The sequence below is a fragment of the Bidens hawaiensis genome, unplaced genomic scaffold (assembly GCF_021521415.1).
Source record: "Bidens hawaiensis isolate Kalapana, Puna unplaced genomic scaffold, B.hawaiensis_p1.1 tig00015346_1, whole genome shotgun sequence".
Lineage (NCBI taxonomy): Eukaryota > Viridiplantae > Streptophyta > Magnoliopsida > Asterales > Asteraceae > Bidens > Bidens hawaiensis.
The window spans coordinates 286,086-312,549 of record NW_027492370.1 but is presented as its reverse complement, the minus strand read 5'-3'; the positions used below and the strand labels follow the sequence as shown (position 1 = coordinate 312,549).

At 37.9% G+C, this 26,464-nt stretch overlaps 1 long non-coding RNA gene across 3 annotated transcripts; it reads right to left on the bottom strand.

Annotated features, from left to right (window-relative positions):
* Positions 1 to 23,921: 23,921 nt before the first annotated feature.
* Positions 23,922 to 26,099, bottom strand: LOC143548981 (uncharacterized). 3 transcript variants are annotated; one of them, XR_013138054.1, is made up of 4 exons: positions 25,736 to 26,099; positions 24,606 to 24,730; positions 24,071 to 24,454; positions 23,922 to 23,984 (listed from the first exon to the last, which is right to left on the bottom strand). It is a non-coding gene; the product is annotated as an uncharacterized LOC143548981 (long non-coding RNA). The 3 variants fall into 3 exon arrangements; XR_013138053.1 differs by having other exon boundaries at positions 23,939 to 24,454; positions 25,736 to 25,896; positions 25,964 to 26,088; XR_013138052.1 differs by having other exon boundaries at positions 23,939 to 24,454.
* Between the last annotated feature and the right edge of the window lie 365 nt (positions 26,100 to 26,464).

Here is a 26,464-nt window from a genome sequence, read left to right as displayed (position 1 = left end):
ATAACTAATAACCAAAATAAATAAAAATTGGCAAAATCCGGCCACTGCCGGATTCGAACCCGGGTAGGTGGCCGGCACTAGAGATGGCCAAAAAAACCGGTTGGGGAACCGGTTTACCGGTTTAAACCGGAAACCGGTTTTTACGAAAACCGGTTTTTTAAAAACCGGTTTGACCGGTTTAGAAACCGCCGGTTCGTCTTTCGGTTACAAGTTCTAGATCCAAAACCGGTTAACGAACCGGTTAATGGAAAAACCGGTTTTTTTTATTAACCGGTTATGGAAAAACCGGTTAACCGGTTAATGGAAAAACCGGTTTTTTTTATTAACCGGTTATGGAAAAACCGGTTAACCGGTTTATAAAAAAACCGGTTTATAACGGCTATATGCCCGTTTTTTTTGTTTTTGGACCGTTTTTTTTTTTTTACCATTTTACCCCCACAAACATCTATATATAGTTTAGGTTGGGTATTGGTTAGATCACACTCGATTATACAACTCCAAACGCTCTAAACGTTTATTTCATACGCGATTATTTTGTTATCTCACGCTCAATTATACCACATTACCACTCCATACGCTCTTATTTCGTAGTCGTTTATTTCATACTCGAGTATACCACTCTCATTTCGTAGTCGATTATCATGGCCTCCCAAAGTGCTGCTTCATCCGTCAACATGGGTGCCTCGAACACGGGAGAAACGGTCGTTCGGGTCATCCCCACGAAACGAAACCATGATGTTTGGCAACATTTCGACCTATGCGAAATGTCTAACGGTAGCCAAAAAGCTCGATGCAAACATTGTTTGAAGTTTTATGGCAAAGATGCAAACTCCACTTTAAAAGCGCATGTACAAAGGCCCTTTTGCAAGGCCTTGAAGGACGAATCGGGAAGTAGTTCGCAGCCGGAGATGACGAATCAAGGAGCGGTGTTTACGTACGACGTTGAAGCGGTACGTCAACAGTTTTCAAACTTTGTGATTCAACAAACACTTCCTTTCAACCACTTCGACAACCCTCAATTCACGGAGATGATGCAAAACTATGTTCAACCACGCTACCAACACGTAAGTCGTTCGACCCTTAGAAGAGATTGTCTTAAAGCATGGAAAAACGCTAAATCCGAACTAATTTCATACTTTTCAAACTTACAAACTGGTGTAAACTTAACAACGGATGTGTGGTCGGTACCTCATGGTTCGCCCGACTCATACATTTGTGTGACGGCTCATTGGGTTGACCCCGAGTCGTGGCAAATGATGAAACGAACCGTTGCGTTTCAATTGTTTGATTACCCGCACACGGGTAGAAATATTTTTCAAATCTTGGATAAAGTCATTCGACAATACAAGATTGAACATAAAATCTTTTCAATTTCGTTTGATAACGCGTCCAACAATACGGCCGCGGTTGGCCATTTAAAATTAAAGTATAAACCTATTTGTGATGGTGCGTTTTTTCATAGCCGATGCATTGCACATATTATCAACTTGGCCGTGCAAGATGGGTTAAACGTGATCGAAACGCAAAGAAACAATTTTAAAAGAATGTTACGAGATGTTTTTAGCAACAATAAAACATTTTCAAGATACAAAAAATTTTGTGTAGAAGCTAATTGTCAATGGTTGGGGCCAAATTGGGATTGTCCAACAAGATGGAACTCGACTTGTAATATGTTTGAGAAAGCCATCCAACAAAAAGAATCATTAATTGCGTTTCATCAAATTTTGTCAAGTAGGGGTAAATGTGCACCGTACGATCCTAAAAACTGGTTATTGATTGAGATCGTTACGGAGGTCCTTCAAATTTTTAAATCTTGCACAACTAGTTTATCCGGGGTTTACTATCCAACAAGCCCCATTGCTTTACCAAAAATTGCTGTCATGTGCACAAAGTTGAGTGAACTTTATTGTAGGGGTGCACCTTATTTTGATATGGGTGTAAAAATGAAAGAAAAATTTAGAAAATATTTTCAAGAACTACCCGCTGTTTTGACATGTGCTGCTGCGTTAAACCCTTGCATCAATGTTGGTGGTGTTGAAGCTTTAATAGAAAAAATTTGTGATGAGCTAGGGTTAAACGACGATCAAAACCCCTATTATAGCCAAACTTTAAAGAATGCTTTCAACACCACCTTGTTAAACATGTATGATGTCTACCTTACAAAATACGGGTCGTCTTCCCAAATTCATGACTCGTTAAGAGCTGTTGCCCAATCCCAATCCCAAACCGACCTTGAAATGGGGATGTACTACATGATTTGGGAAGACGCCGGTAAACGTCAAAAGGTAAACACCCCAAGCAGTGAACTTGGAAGGTATGGTGGTACCAACTTTGTGAAACACATGACTCCGGATGAATTTAGAAGTCTTGATTTGCTGGCTTGGTGGAGAGGTAAGGAGGATGAGTTTCCGATCCTCGCTGCCATGGCCAAAGATTTACTAACGGTCCAAGCTTCCACGGTAGCTTCGGAGTCTGCTTTTTCTGTTTCTGGCAGGGTTATATCGATTAGGAGGACTCGACTCACTGCACCAGCTATAGAGATGTCGATTTGCTACAAGGATTACTTGGACTCTTTAGATAGGGCACAACATCAACGCTCACTCGAGGGGGAAATGGAGTATGAAGCGGGCTTGTATGAAGACGAGGTCAATGAAGGACACACTCAACCAATGACCGATGAAGAAGCCGCGTATGACGATTACCTAAGAAATAGCTCGGGATCGGGTAGCGAAGAAAATTAGTTAAAGAAACAGCAAACATGGAGGCAAATCATGAGTAAGAAACAGCAAGTTGTTCATGTAATCGTGTCTAAGCATTCTTTTTCCTAATATGTGCTCTTATTTACTTGTTGATTTGGATTTTTCTAATTTAGTTAAAGAAACAGCAAACATGGAGGCAAATCATGAACAAACTGCGATTGGGAACAACAGGAGCATCTGCTAGTTCACGATTTAATGTTTGTATTTTTGAGTTAAATCATGAACAACAGTTCTTGGCAGAGATTTCTTCAGTGTTAATGATTTAATGTTTGTATTTTTGAGTTACGAATATGCGATAACGATTTAATGTTTGTATTTTTAATGTAAAAACTATAAATGAAAGTTATGTGTTTTTAATCTTTGGTTTGTTGAAAACACATTCACCAACACACACTCATACTCATCTTCCAAGCAAAGAACCCTAACAACGAAAGCAAAGAATGGCTTCGGTCAGTCCGTTTTGCCTTGTAGTTACCGTTTTGCCTTGTAGTTACCGGTTTGTTTATACTGTGAAAAAATAATGGTCTTCATTAAGTACAAAATATAAAAAACAAATATTCGTATTTGAAACCGCGAAATTTAAAAAAAAAAAAAAAAAAAAAAAAAAACCGGTTAATAAAAAAAACCGGTTAATAAAAAAACCGGTTTATTAACCGGTTCTAACCGGTTTCTAAGCCGGTCCTAACCGGTTAGACCGGTTAGGGTTTTGACAGCAAAAAACCGGTTATTAACCGGTCCGGTTATTAACCGAACCGGTTTTTTTCCGGGCCAAAAAAAACCGGTCCGGTTAATAACCGAACCGGTTTTTTTAAAAAAACCGGTTTGTGCACCTCTAGCCGGCACAACTAAACAACACTCAGTCACACCAATTGATCCACACTGAAAGTTATTTTAAGTGAAAAAATAGTTTATTAAGTATGACAGCCCAAAGTACCCCCAAAACCCCATGAACCCTAGATCCTGCAATTGTTCCATTCGCTAAACGCTTGCTCAATTGATGTTAGGGCTAAAGATCAATGATTAAAAACGAACCTGTTACATACAAGAATTATCAGAAAATATAAGATATTTATGGTGAACAGTGCGACAAGGTTGACGGCCAAAAACGCGAACCATCACGGGTCATACGAACTGTTATAACATAATTAAACTTAGGGCTTCGGATCGAGACGTCTAATAGGAGGTTTTCGCAGCTTTGATTTTATTACTATCATCGTTATAGGGTATATCCGTGATATGATACGAGGCGGGCTCGTTTATTAGTTAATTTGTATAATTTCAGATCTTGTTTCCCTAATTCAAAACGCCGGTTGGCCAATTAAAAGATGAGGAATAAAATTATTGTTCTAATTTCCATGTTTAAGCCGTAAATTGAGGCCCAAGTTAACTAAACGGGTCTATGGGTTGCGGGTTTGGGGCATGGATATGGGTAAACGGGTTAAGGTGGTTATAACAAATTAGATTTTTTTGCATTTTAGTCCTTGAGGTTAGAAAGTGGAAACAAACTCGGATAAAAGTTTAGTTTATGGTAGTTTTTTTTGCCATATTTTGAAAAAGATATATATTAATTTTTAATAAGTAAATGAAAATAATATTATAATAATTAGTTTACTCGATGAACACGATAACTGTATTGCTAAAATTACCCCAAACGTATAAACGGGCCAGGTAACGATTATTAAAATAATAATATAAATTTCCGAGTTGTTACAATCGCCCATACTTTAGGGAATTTCGTCCTGAAATTAAAGGAAACTATAATAATACCATTATGTTTCGAGGAAAAGAAAATTTTAAATATATCTTTAAAAATTTATCATTATACAGAACTTTGAATAGTTAAAACAACGCTCCAAATGAAAATCCGATAAGGGCACTTATATATAGGATGTACCAGCGACGTATCCACCATGTCCTTATCATCTCTACATTTGTATCGTTATCTCAACTACTTTCGATTCTATATTATGATACACAATTGCACGCATTATGATTTCCATGCGAGGACTTTGATAATTATGTAGGCCTCCATAATTACCTAGATCGTCGGATGGTCCACATAACTCTTCCCATCATGTGGTTTACAAAACGTTTGCAAAATAAGATTTTGAGAAAATAAGAGTTTTAATACGTTTTGGTTATAATTAGAAAATATTGTTAAAAATGAACTGAAGTTATGAGTTGTTTTAATAAAATATTAAAATTTCTAAAATGCCTCTTGGTAAAAGTTATAAGTTCTTGGAAGTTTGAAAAGGAAATGGTTCCTTAGGGTCGAGAGTGAAACGAATCGGGATGAATGAAAACAAGAGATAAACTAGGAGTATAGTATTAACGGCGGTTGTCTTTCGAAAGGAAAGATTTTATGGTATGAGCATAATCACTTAGAACGAATTATTAGTATTGAAATTGTTTAAATCCAAAAATCAAAAAAAAATGTTAATTGAGAAAGATAAAACATATGTTTAGATAAAAATGACAAAAACGCCTTCTTTGATAAACTTAGTTATGATTGATTTGATTTATCTGATTTGGAATAACTTGATTAATTAGATCTATAAAAACTTGAATATTTGAAGTAGATTTAATCGCAATAATTTGATTAGGTTGGAAAGTAAGGGTTTAATATAATAAGTTTAAATTTGAGCTTGATGGATATAATTGAATCAAGAACACACATGGCGTAGGTGATTAAGATTTTCATAGCAATTACAGGTTGCAAGGTATAAAAATTGAGCAAACGTCGTAACACAGGTTTATGAATTAGATGGCATAAACCATTGTAAAACGTCTCGTGACACGTGACAAGTATTGACAAGATAATTGAACGATTACATTGGGTACAAAACGATATGAGGATTGAATCGATGAGGGATAGTGACAAGTGAAGTGTTGGTGCATGTTTTGTAACAGATGATCTTTTGTGTTGGTTAGAATTGAGAGCAACGGTCAAGGGGGATTCTGTTGGTGCATTTTGTGACCGTCGCTATGCAATTCCGACTAGTTGGGGAGAAGTTGTGGAGGGAGCCAACTTCGTCATTGGTGAAGTTAGGAACAACTTCACGTGTTGGTGAAGTTAGGACAACTTCACGTGTTGGTGAAGTTATGACAACTTCACCATATGCCCAAGCCCAAGCCCGCGAGTTTGTGTATCTATATATACATGTGTCATGTTTAGGGTTTGGTATCCAGAAAAACGTTAGTAGTTCAATTGTTCAGTTGTTTAGTTGCATAGAGAGAAACAGAAAGTGAGAGTCGCGTGGGCAGACCTGAGGTAGAGCTCACCTCGAGTCGGCCGTATTTTGTTCTCGTTCGGTATGTAGTGCGTTTTGATTATTATATAAAGGATCTGCAGATTCGTATTATTCTCTTTGTGTGTTTGTTTATGTTTATTCGTGTTCTTCGTCTCCAACACCATAAACGAGTCTAGGAGGATTCCGCACTTCTAGATATCGTGCGGATCTTGTATCGATCACCATCGAACCAGGGACTTACATGAAGCATAACAGGTGAATTTTGACGTAAAGTTTCTTGTTTGAGTACGCTAAGGTTTTGTTGAGATCGATTTTTAATTGATTAAAACATATATTTGATGTTTAGAATTGCGTTTGTTATTGATGTAGTTATGAGATTAGGTAGGGGTAAAAGAATCAGAATTTCCAACAATTAGTTTAATGAACAGGATTTTAGTTGATTGTATTTATGTTTTGGAAATTGAGTTTACATTTTAGAGATCACATGAGCTATCTCTTTGACTAACATGTAGGCATGAGGCGATTATAGCAAATAAATGATTGATGTTGTTTGATGTTGAGAAAAACATTCGATGGTTAATAAACGTGTGATTAAATGGAAAAGATTGGATAGTTGCAGATTTCATAAGAGTCATTGTGTTGAATGGAACTTAAATATGTTATACTGATGTTTATTCATAACTTAAGGATAAGTTAGAATCCAAATTAATAATCAATGAGTTAATTTGATGATTGAAGGAATTTTATCAAAGTTTGACATGTTTTAACAAACTAAAATTTGAAGTTGAATAATTGAAATACGTCTAATAGTTTATACATATGATATCATAAGTATTAGATTGTGCTATATCATTTAAAGTACTTGAGGTATTGATATTATAATAACGTGATAAGATGAATAGTTGAAAACCAATTTCAATAATATAGCGTAAATTGTTGGAAAATTGGATTTAAATAATCCCACCTTTAATGGATTGGCCAATAATAATCTCACCTCCGGTATTTCCCGCTGGCAGTCCCACCTTTTCAATGTTTTTTGTTTTATAAACCAACGTTAAAAAAACTTAACGGGGTTAAGTTTTTGATGATGTGGCAGGTGACTTGGCTTATTTAAATCCTACATGGCTTTTCCTTTTTCCCCCCCTTTTTTTTTATGAGGGCAAACTGGTCATTTTAATCCATTTAGTTAAAAACATTTAAATAATTAAATTAATTTTTCTTAAAAGATTAAAAACAAATACATTTGATTTTTAAAATCAAATGTAATTAAAATATTTCTAGATATAACCCACCGTCTCCAACCTCCCGTCACCGTCTTCCCCACTCCACCGCTGCCACCGTCTCCCAGCTCCACCTACGCCACCATATCTCACCTCCACTGCAGCAAAAAACCCGTTAAAAACTCATCAAAACCCAAACTCATCTTCCTGCGTTCGTTCGTTAGGGTTTACTTTATTCGAATCTGCACTGCACCAACACCAATGAAGCTCGCATGGCTCCGATCTGTAACACCCCGACCGATGGCGGATTATACATCGGGGCGCCACGTATTGTTTCATTACTCGTGACACTATTTGGGTGTCAATATTTAATAAATACATTTTCATTGCGCACGCGCAGAACACAAATCGTAAAGTAACATAAATCATATCATAACTCAAAATATTCAAATAACATAATTTGTCTTGTTACATTTTATTCTAGGTCCAAAGAAAAAGAAAACATCCTACGTGTCCTTGAGATTCCCAAAAGCAGCTACAGCAAACCTGAACATGTGTTAAAATAAAACGTCAACACTTGCGTGTCGGTGAGAAATCAAGTTTAATAGATATAAATAGATAACAACAAATACTGCGCGCAACATGTGCTTAACTGGGGTTTAACATAGGGTGTAATCAGATTGTGATCAAGCCTAAATAGATCATAGCTCATAGTTCAATCCGTGCTCCCAATCGAGCACAAAAACAAATAATCATACGTGCATGTGCTAACAAAACAAGAAAACCGTAAACGATAGGTCTCCCGTGTTCATCTAATGGATCCATGAAAACTTCGGAATAGGCCGAACAAAGCGGTTAATGATTCACACATACAAATAAACAGCCAAGTAAACGTCCATAACACATGGGGTTTTGCGCACATAAATTTCATAAACAAGTTTAAGACTCAAGTTGTACGAACACATGAACATCCCAAAACGTTAAAAATAAAAGGGGATTAAGTACGAGATTACTCACTTGTAAACGGTGCGTTGAAAGATAATGCAAGAACCAACTTTTAAACAAGCGAAAGTTAACCTATAAATAAGAGGTTATTGGTTTAACGATTGGTTTTTATGTCTTGAATATATGTAAGTCACTTAAACAAATTATTTAAAAGGAAAAATTATATATTAACTATTTACCGAGATTTCTGGGCAGAAAAGAAGAGAAGACGGAGGCAAAGAGAGGAGTGGCGTTGCAGAGGAACTACGGCAGAGAGCAAAGGGAGAGAGATTTGGGGAGTGCTTAAGTGTAGTGTGTGTAGTGTTAATAAACAAGAAATTAGCTTAATTTATAGGAAAACCCAAGGGAACACAATCCCTTGAAAGGGGAAAAGATCTTATCAAATCAAGCAAAAGATATTAAAAAGCACAAGAAACCAAAAGCAAAAGATATCAAAAGATATGCCGGCAGCTGCAGGGGATGGGGAAAAGCTGACAGGTTACAGATCAAAGCATGGTAGGTGTCAGATAAAACACTGTTCAAGACATGCAAAAGAAGATTTCAAAAGATTATGCCAGTCACTTTTTCTGTCAACCAATAGGATTGGTGCGCATGTTGCGCCGAAAGTGACTTTTCGTACAGATGTCGGAACTGACCTAAAGTGCTCATACAAAAGATAAGATATTTCAAAAGCATACAAGCTGACCTAAACTGAAGAAAAGACTTAAGGTCTAGCGCGAGAAGACTCGAGCGCGCGCGAGGGCGAAGGCACACAGAACAATCCTTAGCGCGCCGCGGGAAGAACTACAATCCTTAGCGCGTCGCGGGAAGATATACAATTCTTAGCGCGCCGCGGGAAGAACTATAATCCTTAGCGCGTCGCGGGAAGAACTACAAATCCTTAGCGCGCCGCGGGAAGAACTATAATCCTTAGCGCGTCGCGGGAAGAACTACAAATCCTTAGCGCGCCGCGGGAACAGTTCGTCTCGCGTATCGCAGGAACAGTTGGTCTTCGCGCAGGCTTCCTTGTAAAGAGTCTGACGCGTGGAGCTGCGCAGACATCCTTAGGCGGGAAGAACCAAAGGACAAGCAAAGAGTTAAGAGAAAAAGGGGTTCCAGGCTTAAGGGTTAAGCAGAGGGGCGGGACGGCGACAAGAGAGAAAGAGGGAGGCGGGACGGCGGAGAGAAGGAAGAAAGGGACGGGTCGGCGGAAAAGAAATTATTATTATTAGTAAGTAATATAGAAATATATATATAATTTATTTAATGTTAAATTTACAAAGATTAATAATCAAATTTTAAATCATAAAAAGAATCGGATTCGAAAACGGGTACCTGGGTCGGGTCGGATTGGGCAGATGTCACAGTCTCCCCTACTTTAAGAAATTTCGTCCCGAAATTTATCTCGAAGTAGGTTGCGCAGAGAAAAGGTGCGGGTACTTGATCTTCAACTGATCTTCCCTTTCCCAAGTGAACTCGGCTCCGCGCTTGGACTGCCAACGAACTTTGACAATAGGGATGCGACTGCGCTTGGTTTGCTTTACCTCGCGATCCATAATCTCAACAGGCTTCTCAACGAAATGCATAGACTCATCAACTTGAACTTCATCAAGTGGTATGTGGAGGTTCTCGTCAGCTAAACATTTCTTGAGATTGGATACATGGAACGTTGGATGCACATTGCTGAGCGCGGGCGGCAGGTCCAGTTTGTAGGCAACTTTTCCCACCCTCGCAAGAATCTTGAACGGACCAACATAACGAGGTGCAAGCTTACCTTTCTTCCCAAAGCGGACAACACCCTTCCAGGGCGACACTTTGAGGAGAACAAGATCACTAACTAGAAATTCGAGAGGCTTCCGCCTGCGATCTGCGTAACTCTTCTGTCGGCTTCTGGCAGTCAGCAGATGATCACGGATCTTGGCGATTTTATCGGTTGTCTCTTGAACTAGTTCGGGTCCTGTGATTTGAACTTCACCCACTTCGTTCCAACAAATCGGTGAGCGGCACTTTCGACCGTAAAGTGCTTCAAATGGGGCCATACCGATGCTGGAATGATAGCTGTTATTATAAGAGAACTCGATCAGAGGTATGTGTGAATCCCAATTGCCTCCAAAATCAAGAACACAAGATCGAAGCATATCCTCAAGGGTTTGGATGGTTCGCTCAGACTGTCCGTCAGTCTGAGGATGATATGCAGTACTCATGTCCAAACGAGTTCCTAACGCAGATTGGAGAGATTTCCAAAAGCGAGATATAAAACGGCCATCGCGATCGGATATGATGCTAAAGGGAGTACCATGACGGCAGACAATTTCTTTGACATAAAGATGCGCAAGTTGTTCAACACGGTAGGTTTCACGAATGGGCAGAAAGTGGGCAGACTTGGTCAATCAATCCACTATTACCCAAATGCTATCATGTTTGCTTGCGGTCAAGGGTAACTTGGTGATAAAGTCCATTGCTATACTTTCCCATTTCCACGTAGGAATTTCAGGTTGTTCGAGCAAACCAGATGGGCGTTGATGTTCAGCTTTTACCTTAGAACAAGTTAGGCATTTAGCTACGAACACAGCAATATCCTTTTTCATACCAGGCCACCAATAAGAAAGGCGCAAATCTTTGTACATTTTGTCAGCACCAGGATGAACGGAATACCGAGTTTTGTGTGCTTCACTCAGTATGACAGAGCGAAGATTCTCATCATTGGGGATCCAGATGCGATTGAGATAACAGAGAATTCCATTCAGGTTAGGGACTAGATGCGCTTCTGCACCACACGCTAACTCGGCGCGTAGGTTGCCTTGGCTGATCAATGCGCGCTGCGCGTCGCGAATGCGCGATTCAAGATTGCTTTGGATCGGCGCGAAATGTAGCTGCGTGCGCGGCAAGATACAGTTGAGTTAACTGGGTTTGCGGCTGAGCGCATCGGCTACCACATTAGCCTTTCCAGGGTGATATCGGATCTCACAATCGTAATCGCTGATGAGTTCGTTCCATCGGCGTTGTCTCATGTTAAGTTCCTTTTGATCAAAAATGTGCTGAAGGCTTTTATGGTCGGTGTAAATGATGCACTTAGTACCATAGAGGTAGTGTCTCCAGATTTTTAAGGCAAATACAACTGCACCAAGTTCGAGGTCGTGAGTCGTATAATTCTTTTCATGAATTTTGAGTTGCCTTGACGCGTAAGCGATAACCTTGCCTCGTTGCATAAGTACACAACCGAGACCTTGGTTGGAGGCATCACAATAAACTGCAAGGTCGTCAGTACCCTCTGGCAACGTTAGAACAGGAGCTTCGCACAACAATTGCTTGAGCGTTTGAAAGGCTTCTTCTTGCTCCGATCCCCAAATATACGGTTTGCCTTTGTGCGTTAATGCTGTTAAAGGCAAGGCGATTTTTGAGAAGTTCGAAATGAATCGCCGGTAGTAACCAGCTAAGCCCAAAAAGGAACGGATTTCGGTAGGAGTGGTCGGTGAAATCCAGTTCTTGATTGCTTCAATTTTGGATGGGTCGACACGAATACCCATCTTGTTTACAACATGACCAAGAAACTGTACTTCATCAGACCAAAACTCACACTTGGAGAGTTTGGCATAGAGTTATTCGGTTCGAAGCTTTTGCAACACCAACAGAAGATGTTGTTCATGCTCGGCCTTGGTTTTGGAATATACCAGAACGTCATCGATAAACACGATCACGAATTGGTCCAAGAAAGGCCTACACACCCGGTTCATTAGATCCATGAAGACAGCGGGTGCGTTGGTTAAACCGAAGGGCATGACCAAGAATTCAAAATGACCGTAGCGGGTTCGAAAGGCAGTTTTGGGAATATCTTCTTCACGGATACGCAACTAGTGATAGCCAGAACGGAGATCGATTTTGGAGAAACAAGAGGCACCTTGGAGTTGATCAAAGAGGTCGTCAATACGCGGTAAGGGATACCGGTTCTTAATGGTGAGCTTGTTCAGCTCGCGGTAATCGATACACATGCGAAACGAACCGTCTTTCTTTTTAACGAACAACACCGGAGCACCCCACGGCGAAGAGCTAGGGCGAATGAATCCTTTATCGGTCAACTCTTGAAGTTGACTTGCTAATTCTTGCATTTCAGCGGGTGCAAGTCGATAAGGAGATTTGGCTACGGGGGATGCACCAGGGACAAGATCAACACGAAACTCGACTTCCCGAGCGGGAGGTAAACCAGAAAGATCATCGGCAAAGACTTCAGGAAAGTCACGCACGATGGGGATTTCAGAAAGTTTCTTCTTTCCTTCATCGGGTTTGACCACATGAGCTAAGAACGTGACACATTTCTTCCGCAAAAGTCTTTGGGCTTCAGAGCATGACATAAGTTTAAGACCGTTAGATGGTTTCTCGCCGTAGATATGAAGATCTTGACCATTTTCCCGAGGAATGCAAATCAATTTCTTGGCGCAGATTACTTCGGCGCGATTTTGCGAGAGCCAGTCCATTCCAATAATCACATCAAAACTTCCAAGAGGCATGGGAATGAGGTCGATTAGAAAATCGTGTTCATTAAGGTTAAGCGTGCAATCTTTGATTACGGAGTTTATTAAAATAGCTTCACCATTAGCCAATTCAACTGAAAAGTTTTCGTTTAAGTTTACTCGTGGTCGCGCAAGTTTTTGTTCAAATGCGCGAGAAATAAAACTTCTATCGGCGCCAGTATCAAAAAGTATAGATGCATATTGTCCGTTAAGTAAAAATGTACCATTAACCACGTCATTATTCGCTTGCGCTTGGTGCGCGGTTATATTAAAAGCTCGTCCGCGCGCCACTTGGTTTGAAATTTGGTTAACCGGATTAGCTTGCGTAATTTGTACTTGTAGTCTCGGGCACGCGTTCCGGAAATGACTGGGGTCACCGCAGATATAGCACGACCTGGGTCGTGGATTATGGTAGGTTGATTGTGGGTTTTGCGGGTAGGTTGGTGGTGTTTGCGCGATTGGGTTGGCGGGAAGGACTCTACAGTTCTCAGCAGTGTGACCAGTACGGCCACATCGGTTACATTGTCGACACGGGACTTGAGTTGGATGGTGAAGTCTACAGGTTGGGCAAAAGGGTTGGTTTCCTGTGTAAGGTTTCTTAGTTGACGGGGCAGGGAGTGCGGGATTGGTTAAGGCATAGTTATGGACTACAGGGGGTGTTGGGTAGGTTGACAGTGGGTTAGGAGCGTGTACTGGAGGCTGGTAGGCGGGTTGCTGGACAATGAGCGGGTTGGTAAGCGCGTAGGTTTGATGATTGGGTCTGCGCCTACGCTTGAGGTTGTTACGGTTTGAGGGTTCTGGCTTGGTTTCTGTTGGTTCTAGGACAGTCTTGGTGAGTTTGGTCTTTTCGGCTCCCCGCAGGAACAGGGTTCTTGCCCTGACATGGTTGTCGCTGAGCACAGCGGCCAACTCGATGGCGTCAGAGAGGGTTGCTGGGTTCCTGGCCCATACAGAATCTTGAATTTCCATGGGGAGACCCCCAAGAAACTTCTCGATGGCTCGGCGGGAAGGGGTAACTAGGTGCGGGACAAGCAAACTTAGTTCGTGGAAGCGCGTAGCGTACTCGCGCGCTTCGCCACTGTACTGCTTCAAGTTCCAAAATTCCTCCTCAAGACGCTTTATTTCGTTGGGAGGGCAGAATTCTCTAGTCAAAAGTTCCTTGAATTCCTCCCAGGGCATGCTAGAAGCAGCCTCTGCGCCACGCGCGTGAGCTACTCCGTTCCACCAAGTAAGCGCCCTTGATTCTAGGACACTTGAGGCGTATAAGGTTCGTCAGTCTGGAGGGCAATGGGTATGGAGGAAGGTGTTCTCAATTTTCTCGAGCCATTGGAGCATTACGGTGGCTCCTTCAAGCCCTGTGAATTTCGGAGGGTTACCCGCATTAAAGGATTTAATATTGTATCCGGAGGGGTTGGTATTGTTTTGGTTTAAGGCTTGGGCTATTGCGGCGGCCATTTCCTGGGAACGACGCTGCATACGTCTGCGCGCGGCTTCTCTCCTCTGATGACGGCGAGCTGATAGCGGAGGCATTCTATAAAAGTTTTAATTTTTGTTAATATCTTGGTATGGGAAATCGTTTTAGCGCAAAGTATATCGTCGTAAAGCTTGTTTCGCGGAGTTAAATGCTATCAAATTTTGAAGTAAAATATGAATTTAAATGCAAACTTAATACAGGTAATGAATTCGAATTGAAAATCGACAATTCATGCATCACCATGACTTTCCGAATTCTCAATTTAAAATATCGAGTAAATGAATATTGGAGATTGACAATTCATATATCACCATGACTTTTCAAATCTTCAAAAAAAATATACGAGTAAATGAGTATTGGAGGTTGACAATTCATGTATCACCATGACTTTTCAAATATCCAATTTAAAACATAAAGTTAATGGGGATTGAAAATCAACTATTCATGTATCACCATGACTTTTCGGATTTTCAATGCTAAATCCCAATAACAAACGAATATGTAAGTAAAGAAATAAATTGAAATTTAACAATAAAAATCGAAAGATCGCAGATAAAACATGAAATCATGTGCTGCGTATGCGCAAGCATATTTTATAAATATCGAGTAATTAACAATTAGCGCGCAAACATGAGATATTTCTCATGCGCGAGAAGGGACTCTTAGGTATTCTAGGTCGTTACGTCTAACCACCTATCCTAAAGTCACGGAGCTCTGATACCAATCTGTAACACCCCGACCGATGGCGGATTATACATCGGGGCGCCACGTATTGTTTCATTACTCGTGACACTATTTGGGTGTCAATATTTAATAAATACATTTTCATTGCGCACGCGCAGAACACAAATCGTAAAGTAACATAAATCATATCATAACTCAAAATATTCAAATAACATAATTTGTCTTTTTACATTTTATTCTAGGTCCAAAGAAAAAGAAAACATCCTACGTGTCCTTGAGATTCCCAAAAGCAGCTACAGCAAACCTGAACATGTGTTAAAATAAAACGTCAACACTTGCGTGTCGGTGAGAAATCAAGTTTAATAGATATAAATAGATAACAACAAATACTGCGCGCAACATGTGCTTAACTGGGGTTTAACATAGGGTGTAATCAGATTGTGATCAAGCCTAAATAGATCATAGCTCATAGTTCAATCCGTGCTCCCAATCGAGCACAAAAACAAATAATCATACGTGCATGTGCTAACAAAACAAGAAAACCGTAAACGATAGGTCTCCCGTGTTCATCTAATGGATCCATGAAAACTTCGGAATAGGCCGAACAAAGCGGTTAATGATTCACACATACAAATAAACAGCCAAGTAAACGTCCATAACACATGGGGTTTTGCGCACATAAATTTCATAAACAAGTTTAAGACTCAAGTTGTACGAACACATGAACATCCCAAAACGTTAAAAATAAAAGGGGATTAAGTACGAGATTACTCACTTGTAAACGGTGCGTTGAAAGATAATGCAAGAACCAACTTTTAAACAAGCGAAAGTTAACCTATAAATAAGAGGTTATTGGTTTAACGATTGGTTTTTATGTCTTGAATATATGTAAGTCACTTAAACAAATTATTTAAAAGGAAAAATTATATATTAACTATTTACCGAGATTTCTGGGCAGAAAAGAAGAGAAGACGGAGGCAAAGAGAGGAGTGGCGTTGCAGAGGAACTACGGCAGAGAGCAAAGGGAGAGAGATTTGGGGAGTGCTTAAGTGTAGTGTGTGTAGTGTTAATAAACAAGAAATTAGCTTAATTTATAGGAAAACCCAAGGGAACACAATCCCTTGAAAGGGGAAAAGATCTTATCAAATCAAGCAAAAGATATTAAAAAGCACAAGAAACCAAAAGCAAAAGATATCAAAAGATATGCCGGCAGCTGCTGGGGATGGGGAAAAGCTGACAGGTTACAGATCAAAGCATGGTAGGTGTCAGATAAAACACTGTTCAAGACATGCAAAAGAAGATTTCAAAAGATTATGCCAGTCACTTTTTCTGTCAACCAATAGGATTGGTGCGCATGCTGCGCCGAAAGTGGCTTTTCGGACAGATGTCGGAACTGACCTAAAGTGCTCATACAAACGATAAAATATTTCAAAAGCATACAAGCTGACCTAAACTGAAGAAAAGACTTAAGGTCTAGCGCGAGAAGACTCGAGCGCGCGCGAGGGCAAAGGCACACAGAACAATCCTTAGCGCGCCGCGGGAAGAACTACAATCCTTAGCGCGTCGCGGGAAGAACTACAATTCTTAGCGCGCCGCGGGAAGAACTATAATCCTTAGCGCGTCGCGGGAAGAACTACAAATCCTTAGCGCGCCGCGGGAAGAACTATAATCCTTAGCGCGTCGCGGGAAGAACTACAAATCCTTAGCGCGCCGCGGGAACAGTTCGTCTCGCGTATCGCAGGAACAGTTGGTCTTCGCGCAGGCTTCCTTGTAAGGAGTCTGACGCGTGGAGCTGCGCAGACATCCTTAGGCGGGAAGAACCAAAGGACAAGCAAAGAGTTAAGAGAAAAAGGGGTTCCAGGCTTAAGGGTTAAGCAGAGGGGCGGGACGGCGACAAGAGAGAAAGTGGGAGGCGGGACGGCGGAGAGAAGGAAGAAAGGGACGGGTCGGCGGAAAAGAAATTATTATTATTAGTAAGTAATATAGAAATATATATATAATTTATTTAATGTTAAATTTACAAAGATTAATAATCAAATTTTAAATCATAAAAAGAATCGGATTCGAAAACGGGTACCTGGGTCGGGTCGGATTAGGCAGATGTCACACGATCTCTGGAAACCGCACACACCGGCTGCGTCTGGACCTGCACGTGGCTCCCGTCCACCAACCTCCTACTCACTGGATCTCTCGATGAGTCCGTTAAGCTCTAGAATTCGGACGACCTATCTCTCGTCCGTACCACTGCATCTACCGTCTCCCACCACCACCGACGCCACAACGAACCCTTACGATGGCTATTAAGAAATCCATCTACTGATTCAGGCAAACACAGATCGTCAAACTCTCGCCCTAGTTCCTAAATTAGCCCTAATTAGGGATAAGCTTGATTCATGGATCGATCGATATTAAAAAAATTGAAGCCAAAAATTGAACCCTAGGCATAGTTCTGACTTAACCCCGTTAAAAAAAGGGAAAAGCCATGTAGGATTTAAATAAGCCAAGTCACTCGCCACATAAGCAAAAACTTAACCATGTTAAGTTTTTTTAACGTTGGTTTATAAAACAAAAAACATTGAAAAGGTGGGACTGCCAGCGGGAAATACCGGAGGTGATATTATTATTGGTCAATCTATTAAAGGTGGGATTATTTAAATCCAATTTTCCTAAACTGTTTTGGTTGGCTCGTGATAACCGAGTCTTGATGAATGAAGAGTTTGTATCCGATCAGAAGAATAAAAATATTTTGAGTATATGAATAGATTGAATCAATAGATGTTGATTCAAAAGTGATTTAATAAGTAAATAATTGAGTAACTGAATAATATAATAATAGAATAATTAAATAATTAGATTAAATCATAAATCGTTTCGCATAAAATCAATTAAACAAACAAATAAACGAATGGCGAATGTTCTTCGAGGTGTTGGGTTTTCCATGAGCTTTCCATGGCATTTTGTTTCTCCAAGTTATTAGCATACCAAAACCAAAACAAAAGTGTAAGTTGGCCTCCCATGAGCGTTACATGGCAATTTAAATGGCCCAACTTAATTAACGAATCATTCCTATGCGATGGAATTGTATTGTATGTTAATATGCTTTGATTATTGATTGAATTCAATGTATCATTCTTGTTTTTCTATAGATCATTGAGTAGATATCATGTTTATTTGATTATATGTTATTATTGATAACATTGATGAATTTGTATGTATGTTAGTTCTATTCTTCTTTAATTGTTTATTTATGGATTATTCTGAGTTGTCATCGTTCATATTCTTTGACCTTGTATGTGTATTTGTGTTACCATTCCTATGTTTTTTAGCATTTAATGCATCGAATTGTTTATTTGTGGATTTAGTACCACTGGTAATTATGTCGTTGTACATCGGTGAAGTACATTGTCAATTTGTCATATAGTGTTTTTTTCACTTTTAAAAGAAAACAAAAAGATTTCATTTCATATGTGTGTAAAGATACGAGAGCTACTAGTGATAGGCTTGGTTAAGCTTGATCCAAGATGAACACAAATGAACTCGAGCAAAGATTAAAGTTTACTTAAGAAATGAGTTCATAATTCAACCAAACCACGAGAACTATACCGTCTATACGTGTAATTAATTCAATATAGAATGCAACACCAAATTTTATTCCTAATACGTACTTTGAAGTACGAAGTACTCTTTGCTAACTTTCACTCTATGCCATATAAACTTCACATCATACTTCACGATCTCTTTCACTATACCAAAGATAATACATCGCTACACGTACTCCACCTCCCCTACTTCTATATATAAAAATGTTGATAAAAAAATTACCAATAAATTAATTAAAAATAATCATCAATAACTAATAAAATTACATAATTCAATTTAACCAACTAAAAATCTACTCAGCTTAGTTGAGTTGAGTTTTAATTAGAAACAGTTTAGTTTCGGTTTTCGGCGACAAAAAAAACGTGTAAAGTTGGCTCGCTGTTTAATTTAAAACCATCTAACCAAACCGGAAACACTTTTGCATAATTTTTTTTACTTCGAAAACTATAGCAATATCATACTCAAATTAAAGATAATAAAATGCTCGTTTTTATATGTCATTTATTTTAAAAAAATATTAACGTACGAAAAATTTATGACCGTTTAAAAATCGTGGGGTAGTTGGGTTAAAAGTAAAAATAAAATAATATATAATTAAAAGATTAAGGACCATTATTGTAATTTTAAGGGATAAAACTTGTAACTATTTTAAAGAAATTGCAAATGAGATTTAATGTTAAAATGATATTTATGCCCACCTCATGCATTAAATTTTGTAAATTACTTAAAAAAGTGTTTTAATTTGACAATTAGTGGTATATTTACATTTCCTTTTTTATTTGTCCTATTACTAGGAATGGCAACGGGGCGGGTTTGGGGCGGGTTTGGCTTAACCCGAACCCGAACCCGAAACCAAAAACCATCCCCGTACCCGCCCCATTACCCGTCGGGTTTAAATCGGGGATTCCCCGTTTGGTTTTTTGTACCCCCCCGACCCGCCCCGTCCCCGAACCCGAAAACCTGAAACCGATCCGACCCGACCCGAAATTGGTTCATCACATAACTGAACATTTATCGAAATAAACTTCTGCATCACACACATGAAAGCTGAAACAATGTGTTACAAAGGAAATAAAACCAAGTCTACATGGCCGAAAAATCATGCCAAATACACAAACTACAAACTTGCGACCAAATCTAAATACCAAATCAAACCAAATCATCCAAAGTCGTCGTGCCACTTTCTTTAGTATCTACCTACATTAAGAATATTTATCAATAAATCAACCAAGTTAAAAGAATAAAAGCTATGTTACAAAAATAGTAAATTTTATAAATATTATTACCTCTTCCACATCCATTTCATATTCAATGGTGCGGCAATATGCCTCGGTCTCTTCCGAACAAGTTTCTATGTTTAATAGTAATAACATAAACATATATTCATGATTATGAAGATAAATAACATGAGTAATAATGTAATATTCAATATAGCGTTACCTCGAATCTCATTCAACAACCAACTTTGAGCACACATTAAAGCCTCCAAAGTTTTTGGGTGAAGTCGACTTCGGTGAGGACTTATTAATCTTCCACTTGTACTGAACGCAGATTCAGAGGCAACGGTGGAAACTGGAATTGCCAATACATCTTTTGCCATCCTTTGAAGTGTCGGATACTTACCTCCATTTGTCTTCCACCAAAGCAACAAATCCAGTTCTACTTCATCAGGCAAAAGATTTTCTTTCAAGTAGTTATCTAACTCTGCCATATCATTCAAGTCATCATTCACCTTAGCTTTGGATTTAATGTCAGATAGGAATTTTTGGAATCCACCAGAAGAACACTCTGACAACCCCGAACTGAATAAAGATGAACTAGAACCACCACCTATAAATTAATGTGAATCAACTAGTAAAGTTAGTTGGTGGTGGTTCATTAGAATCATGTACCCCTTCACTGCTTCCTTGAGGAGTAGAATAAGTAGGAGTGTTTGAAGCAACGGGAGTAGGAGTACAAGTGTCTGAAGCAAATTTATCACCTTGTGATGCCATATAGTTGTAGATGCAACTGAAATAGAATGGCACATAGAAGACTTTAAGCAAAAGCCAACTACAGGCTGCTAGAAGATAACAAATTAAAGACATAGTAAAGAGAATTAAAGAAGATTATGCAATATGGACCAGTGGCTCGTGATTGCTAGTGCATGATAGATTGATAGGTCAATGTATACCAGCTACACTACAAATTAAGAGGCTCGACTGCTTTCTTCTATTATAGAATTTATAGAGGAATCAATGAGATTATACTTCATATGAACAGGTGGTAGGATGAGAAAGCGGTGGAATGAAACAGAGACCGAGAGGCCATAGAGTAAGAATATGAATATAATTGAGGATAATATTAATATTAATATAGTCTATTATCATGGAAAGAGGAAACCCCTAAAACAAATTAGATTCCCCAAATCAATTATCATGTCAATCATCAATCGCAAAGAGAACGGTGTATCATACGATATGCAACAACAACAAAATTAGGTCAATTTCAAATGAAAAACCCTAAAAAAGGAGAAAACATACTTCGGTGTGGTGTGTGTGTGATAGTGGGGAAGAAAAGAATGGTGTGTGTGTGTGATTAAAGAGTGAGATTACATACTTCGGCTGGGATCAAAACGAGGAGGAGGAGGGTGGTCCGGTGGTGCAGACGGCGATTGAGTGGATGGTGATGGTGGTGCAGACGGCGATTGAGTGAATCGGGGGCGGACTGGCGGTGGCGGAGTCTGGATGAGTGGATGTCTGGATGTAGGTTTAGGTTTTTAATATATATATATATATATATATATATATATATATATATATATTATTTATATTTATATTTATATATTATATCGGGGCGGGTCGGGGCGGGGGTACCTGAACCCAAACCCGAACCCGAAACAATCCCCGAAACAATCTCCGAAACCCGACCCGAAACCGAAAAAACAAAACCCGACCCGACCCGAAATAAGCCGGTTTTCGGGTTTCCCCGTCGGATTCGGGGATTTTTGCCATCCCTACCTATTACAAGTGTACACTTTCAAAATTAATTAGCCAATTTTCAAGTTTACCCTTAAACACACATAACTAAAATTAATATACAATATTGATGGACCACTTGTCAAGGGCATTATTGTCATTTAGCAAGAAAAAAAAGTAATCATTCAATTCACCTAAAACTTTGTGTTATTCAAACATGACACTTATAATGGGACGAAGTGGGTATTTTATAAATATTGATATGTCTCTAATGTTTCTACTGTCAGAGAAGGTTTTGTTTTCTTATTAATCAAAAAGAACAAACGAGGAAGGATATAAATACATAAGAGCATCCACAACAAGCTCCAACTTCCTAGGTTTGAATCTATGTGACAAAGGAATAGACTTGTGTAAAAAACTTCTTTTGTTGTGGAGCAAGTCTGTGGAGGTTGGGTTTGTGAATGCAAACTTGCAACAAACTTACAAGATGGCATGTTTGTGGGGTCACCCCCTTTCTCTCTCTCACATGCATATATACATATTACTAGCTTTTAGCCCGCGTATTACGCGGATTACTTTTAGTTTTTTTCACTAAATTATTGTGAATATATGTCTTTCATATGTGATGTGATTAGGAAGTTGCATGAACGTATAAAATTTGTTTTAACTATTAGTTGTGGCTAATATTTTCTTGTTTAAGATATGATGATTTTTCAGCTTAGTAAATGAATGTATATAGTATGTTATCCATATTAAATTATAAGTTTCTATTTTCGATTCAATATGCAAGTTAAACTAAATACTTCTTACTTCTGCACTACCGATTCTATTGTGGTTTTTTCTAAAAGAAGTTGATATGCAGAAGTTTTGTCTTAGAGCATTCGCAATTCAATCCATCAAAATATGTGAGTGGAGTTTTTATAATATAAGGAGTTGTTTATAGTGTTATGAGTGGGGGAGAGAGAAATGCAATTTGTATATTTGAAAAGTTATTGTTGATCTCTTATAATATTTTAATATATTTTAAAAGTGGTTATGAGTGAAAGAGAAAGAAATAGTAATTGTAAAGATATAAAAATATTACTTAATTGAAAATGAGAGAAAATATAGTGATTTTTGATGTAATTTTAAATTTAGAGATAATATTCACCAGGCACCATGAGCTTTGGTAGTTGCAACTTTTGGTGCACTGCCTTATCAATTTAGAGTTCTATGTAGTAAATGAAGCAAAGTGCATCAGTTTTAATAGGGCCTGTAATAACATCAAATAAAAATAACTTAACTTACATGCCGTGCAAGACACTCTATAACGATGACGGAACTACACAAATCCTATTGCAAATTCCATACAAATGTTAAATAAAATCTATCTATTCTAATTAAATAAAATAATTAGGGACACTCTTCAAGAGCCTATATTATGTTGTCTTAAATGTTTAACTTGTTAAGGATGGTTGTTAGAATTCGGTTTCCAATGGGTAGTTTCTCCAAAGCAGCCTGCCATACAAAATTATCTAGACAAATACAATTTAGAAACCAAAATGAATATATAATACAGTTAGAAATGACTTTGGGTCATCACGGCAAATTATATAGAAAAGCCTTCACAAACCTGTCTGATCATTTGACACATCAACACCAACGAACGTTGCATGCCACAAACATTTATTTACGTGCCACAAACCTCCTTACACTTTTACATTATCATTCATTTATACATGTAATTCACATAACCAACTTATTCATTTTCATAAAACAGACACAATCACAACCTCCTTACAGTTATTTATTTTAACAACAAAGACGTACACATGTACATCAATGGAGGTACTGTCACTATCTCAACGACTTATCATAGGAATTGGTATTCTATAACTATAAAATAGAATACCAACAAATAAAAAGGTAAAGGTTTTGGAATTCATTCATCCGTCAACCGAATCAAGAGGACTTGAGGCCAAAAAATATCAACCAACTCTTACTCTCTATGTCATCCACAAATGTAAAAGAATTTCAATCTAATATCATTAACCATTATCATTATATAACTTTTTATGTAATCATATTTAACCTAAATTATCTATGAAAAGTGTTTCTAGCAAGTAGCAACCATATCCAACCAACCAGACTATATATGACTCATATCAAAATGTTACTCGTTTTAACATATTACTCAACCTGTGTGACCCATCCATTTCACCACCCTTAGCCCTTAGGGTAACAATTTCATATTTTTATAATGCATTTAAAGATTTTAGACACTTTAAGGATAAATACCATCCACTAATGTTAGAAGTGATTGAGCAAGTCATAAAATTCAATAAACTATACTAAAAAAATGTTTATAAAAAAAATAATAAATTTCTAGAGAATTATAGATTTATTATAAAGATCTATTACAAAAACGAAAAAAATAGTAACAAAACATGAACTTCTTGGTAAAACTCGAACGAGCTTCTTTTAAAATAGTGAAAAAAAAGAGTTGTCGCGAAATACCATGTTTCTCTGCAAACAAAGTGGAACCAGTTTAGAGCATTAAAAAATAAACTGTAAAAGAATATCAATTTATAAATCGTTCAGCAAAACAATAATATTTATAGAATTAAATACTTCAGCTAATAGGAATTGCTTACCCCACTTATCGATTATCAACACGACCTTATCAAGCAAAACAACAATATTTAAACCCAAAATCTGGCAAAGCAACTGCAAATCCAAATCAAATACCAAATAGACGGTTCTCAATTTAAATAGACTGCTTCCAAGACGGATTTAGAGTGATCGGTGCTCGATTGTTTCTGGTGCATCGGAGGTGCTTGATGGTTGCATGCGTCGGATCTTGAGAGATCGATATTGGACAACGGCAATGCTGTGTGTGGTTAGGGTTTCACGATTGAAGGAAGGAGAGGTTATCAAACAGAGATTTGAGCTGAATCTTCATCTAGAAATATATCTACCACTTGTGACACCGTATTTTTGTAATTATTTACCTGCCCATCAAAGCTAATTTGCACACCCTATAAAATAATGTCCAAATTAATATTTAAGTTATTAATTTTTCATCTTTTATGAAATTCTGTTGAACGAATTATTAGCCTTTAGTCACTTCAAAAAATAAACATTTATTATTGTTTAAGGAACACATTTGTAAAACATTAGTGTTCATACCAATTGTTGCACAGTTTCGTCTCGGATTCTTGCAACTGTTGAGGCGTAATTCACATCGTCAAGTTTGTCGCGACCCCTAACGTTTGCGTACAGTGGAATGTAATCATCAAATCCCAGAAGCATAGCTGCATGTGAGGAAATTTATGGCTTAGTAACTAATATTTGATATTTGATCATGTTAAAATATACATGTAACCGAGAATAGGAAAGTATTAATATACAAATTTCCCTTTTGTATCATATCAAACTTTAAATCAGTTTAATTCAATAATACTTTATTTTTCCCCAAAAACAAATTTTTAAAGTCTTTACATAATCCACATCATCACATAGATATTTAAATAAGTATTATTTAGAATATGTACATAAGCTAATAATAATGCAATCTATATGAGAACATGACCAAAAGGAGTGTATTATATGTCATAACATTTGGAATTGAACTCTTTTCAAATTCATTAAACAACTTTCTGGCTTCGCAAATCTTCCCTTTTTTGCACAATCAATGTGTAAGCATACTCGATATTGCGTTGACGATAAATCTATCACCCACACGGTAGCCTTTCTCAATCCCATGACTACATTCGAGAGTTCTAAACCATAAACCAAACTGTAAAATATGGTTTTTCAAATTGTAAACCAAAGCAGTTCAATCCTAAACCGCCCTAAACCGGTCGATTTAGATCAGTTTAAGAATTTCGAGGCACCCCTATTAGAAAACAAAGTGAGTTTGCTTGTTTGTACCTTCTATTTCGATGACTTAATTGAGTGATCGCAGAAACACGTGCAAATATTTGAAGCCGCATAATAATATAACATAAACAAATTAATCAACACAAATCGATCAAAGATCTGTTACAATATTCGAGTATTCGTTACGACACCTATCGATTAGGTTATATTCAATAATGTTGATGATTTTTGTTATTAATTATTAAATTGCAATTCGGCTATCTTTTGATTGCAATTCCTACTTAAGTTACTTTTCAATTCTCTAACTTGATGAGGTGCATCAAAATCAAGGACATTATAAACAATAAGTTCAAACAGAAATCAAACAACATGTATAAATAACTATGCTTCATAAAATTCAGCGAATTTAGAACCAACAAAACGGATTGAAAAGTTACCGTAAGGATTCAAGAAGATGAAATTTTAGCTATGAGAAGTGAGTATGCTGAATACGAACCGACGCTGCTGAGCCACCAGATATCGCCTTCTTCGTGCAGCCACGACACCATCGATCACCTTCGAGAAACCGTGAATTCAATTGTGAAGATGAATACAGATCCTAATTAGGGTTTATGTATGATTAAATAAAATATTAAATAAATCATGGTGTTTAAAGTCAAATAAACCTTAAAATCAGATGATGATTTGTAATTAGAATGAACGTTGATGAAGAATCAGATGAGAGGAACCATGGCTGTGCTGAAGAATTTTTAGGGTCAGAATGAGGCGAGGTGGAGCGGTGAGAAGAGATAGGTAGGGTTTGTGGGATATAATCCGTTTATTCAGATCCAAACCCATCAGAAAACCAGTACCCGCGAATTTTATAAAAACGGGTTAATTCAATCAGAGCTCACCGTTTACAAATAAAGCAATTTGTTGGCTCTAGAAAGGGTGGGGAGCGACCTGAGAGTGACACGTAGGATTTTATGGTAGATAGTTATATATATATATATATATATATATATACAATTATAATATATTTTAATAAGGTTGTGAAAGTTTGTTGTTGTAGAAAAAGTTAGAGTTTTTGAGAAAAGTTTGGAATATAATGTAAGAGCATTCACATCTCATCCCCTAAATTATTGTGAGGAGAGTATGTAAATTATAGGGTGAGGTTTAGAGTGGTT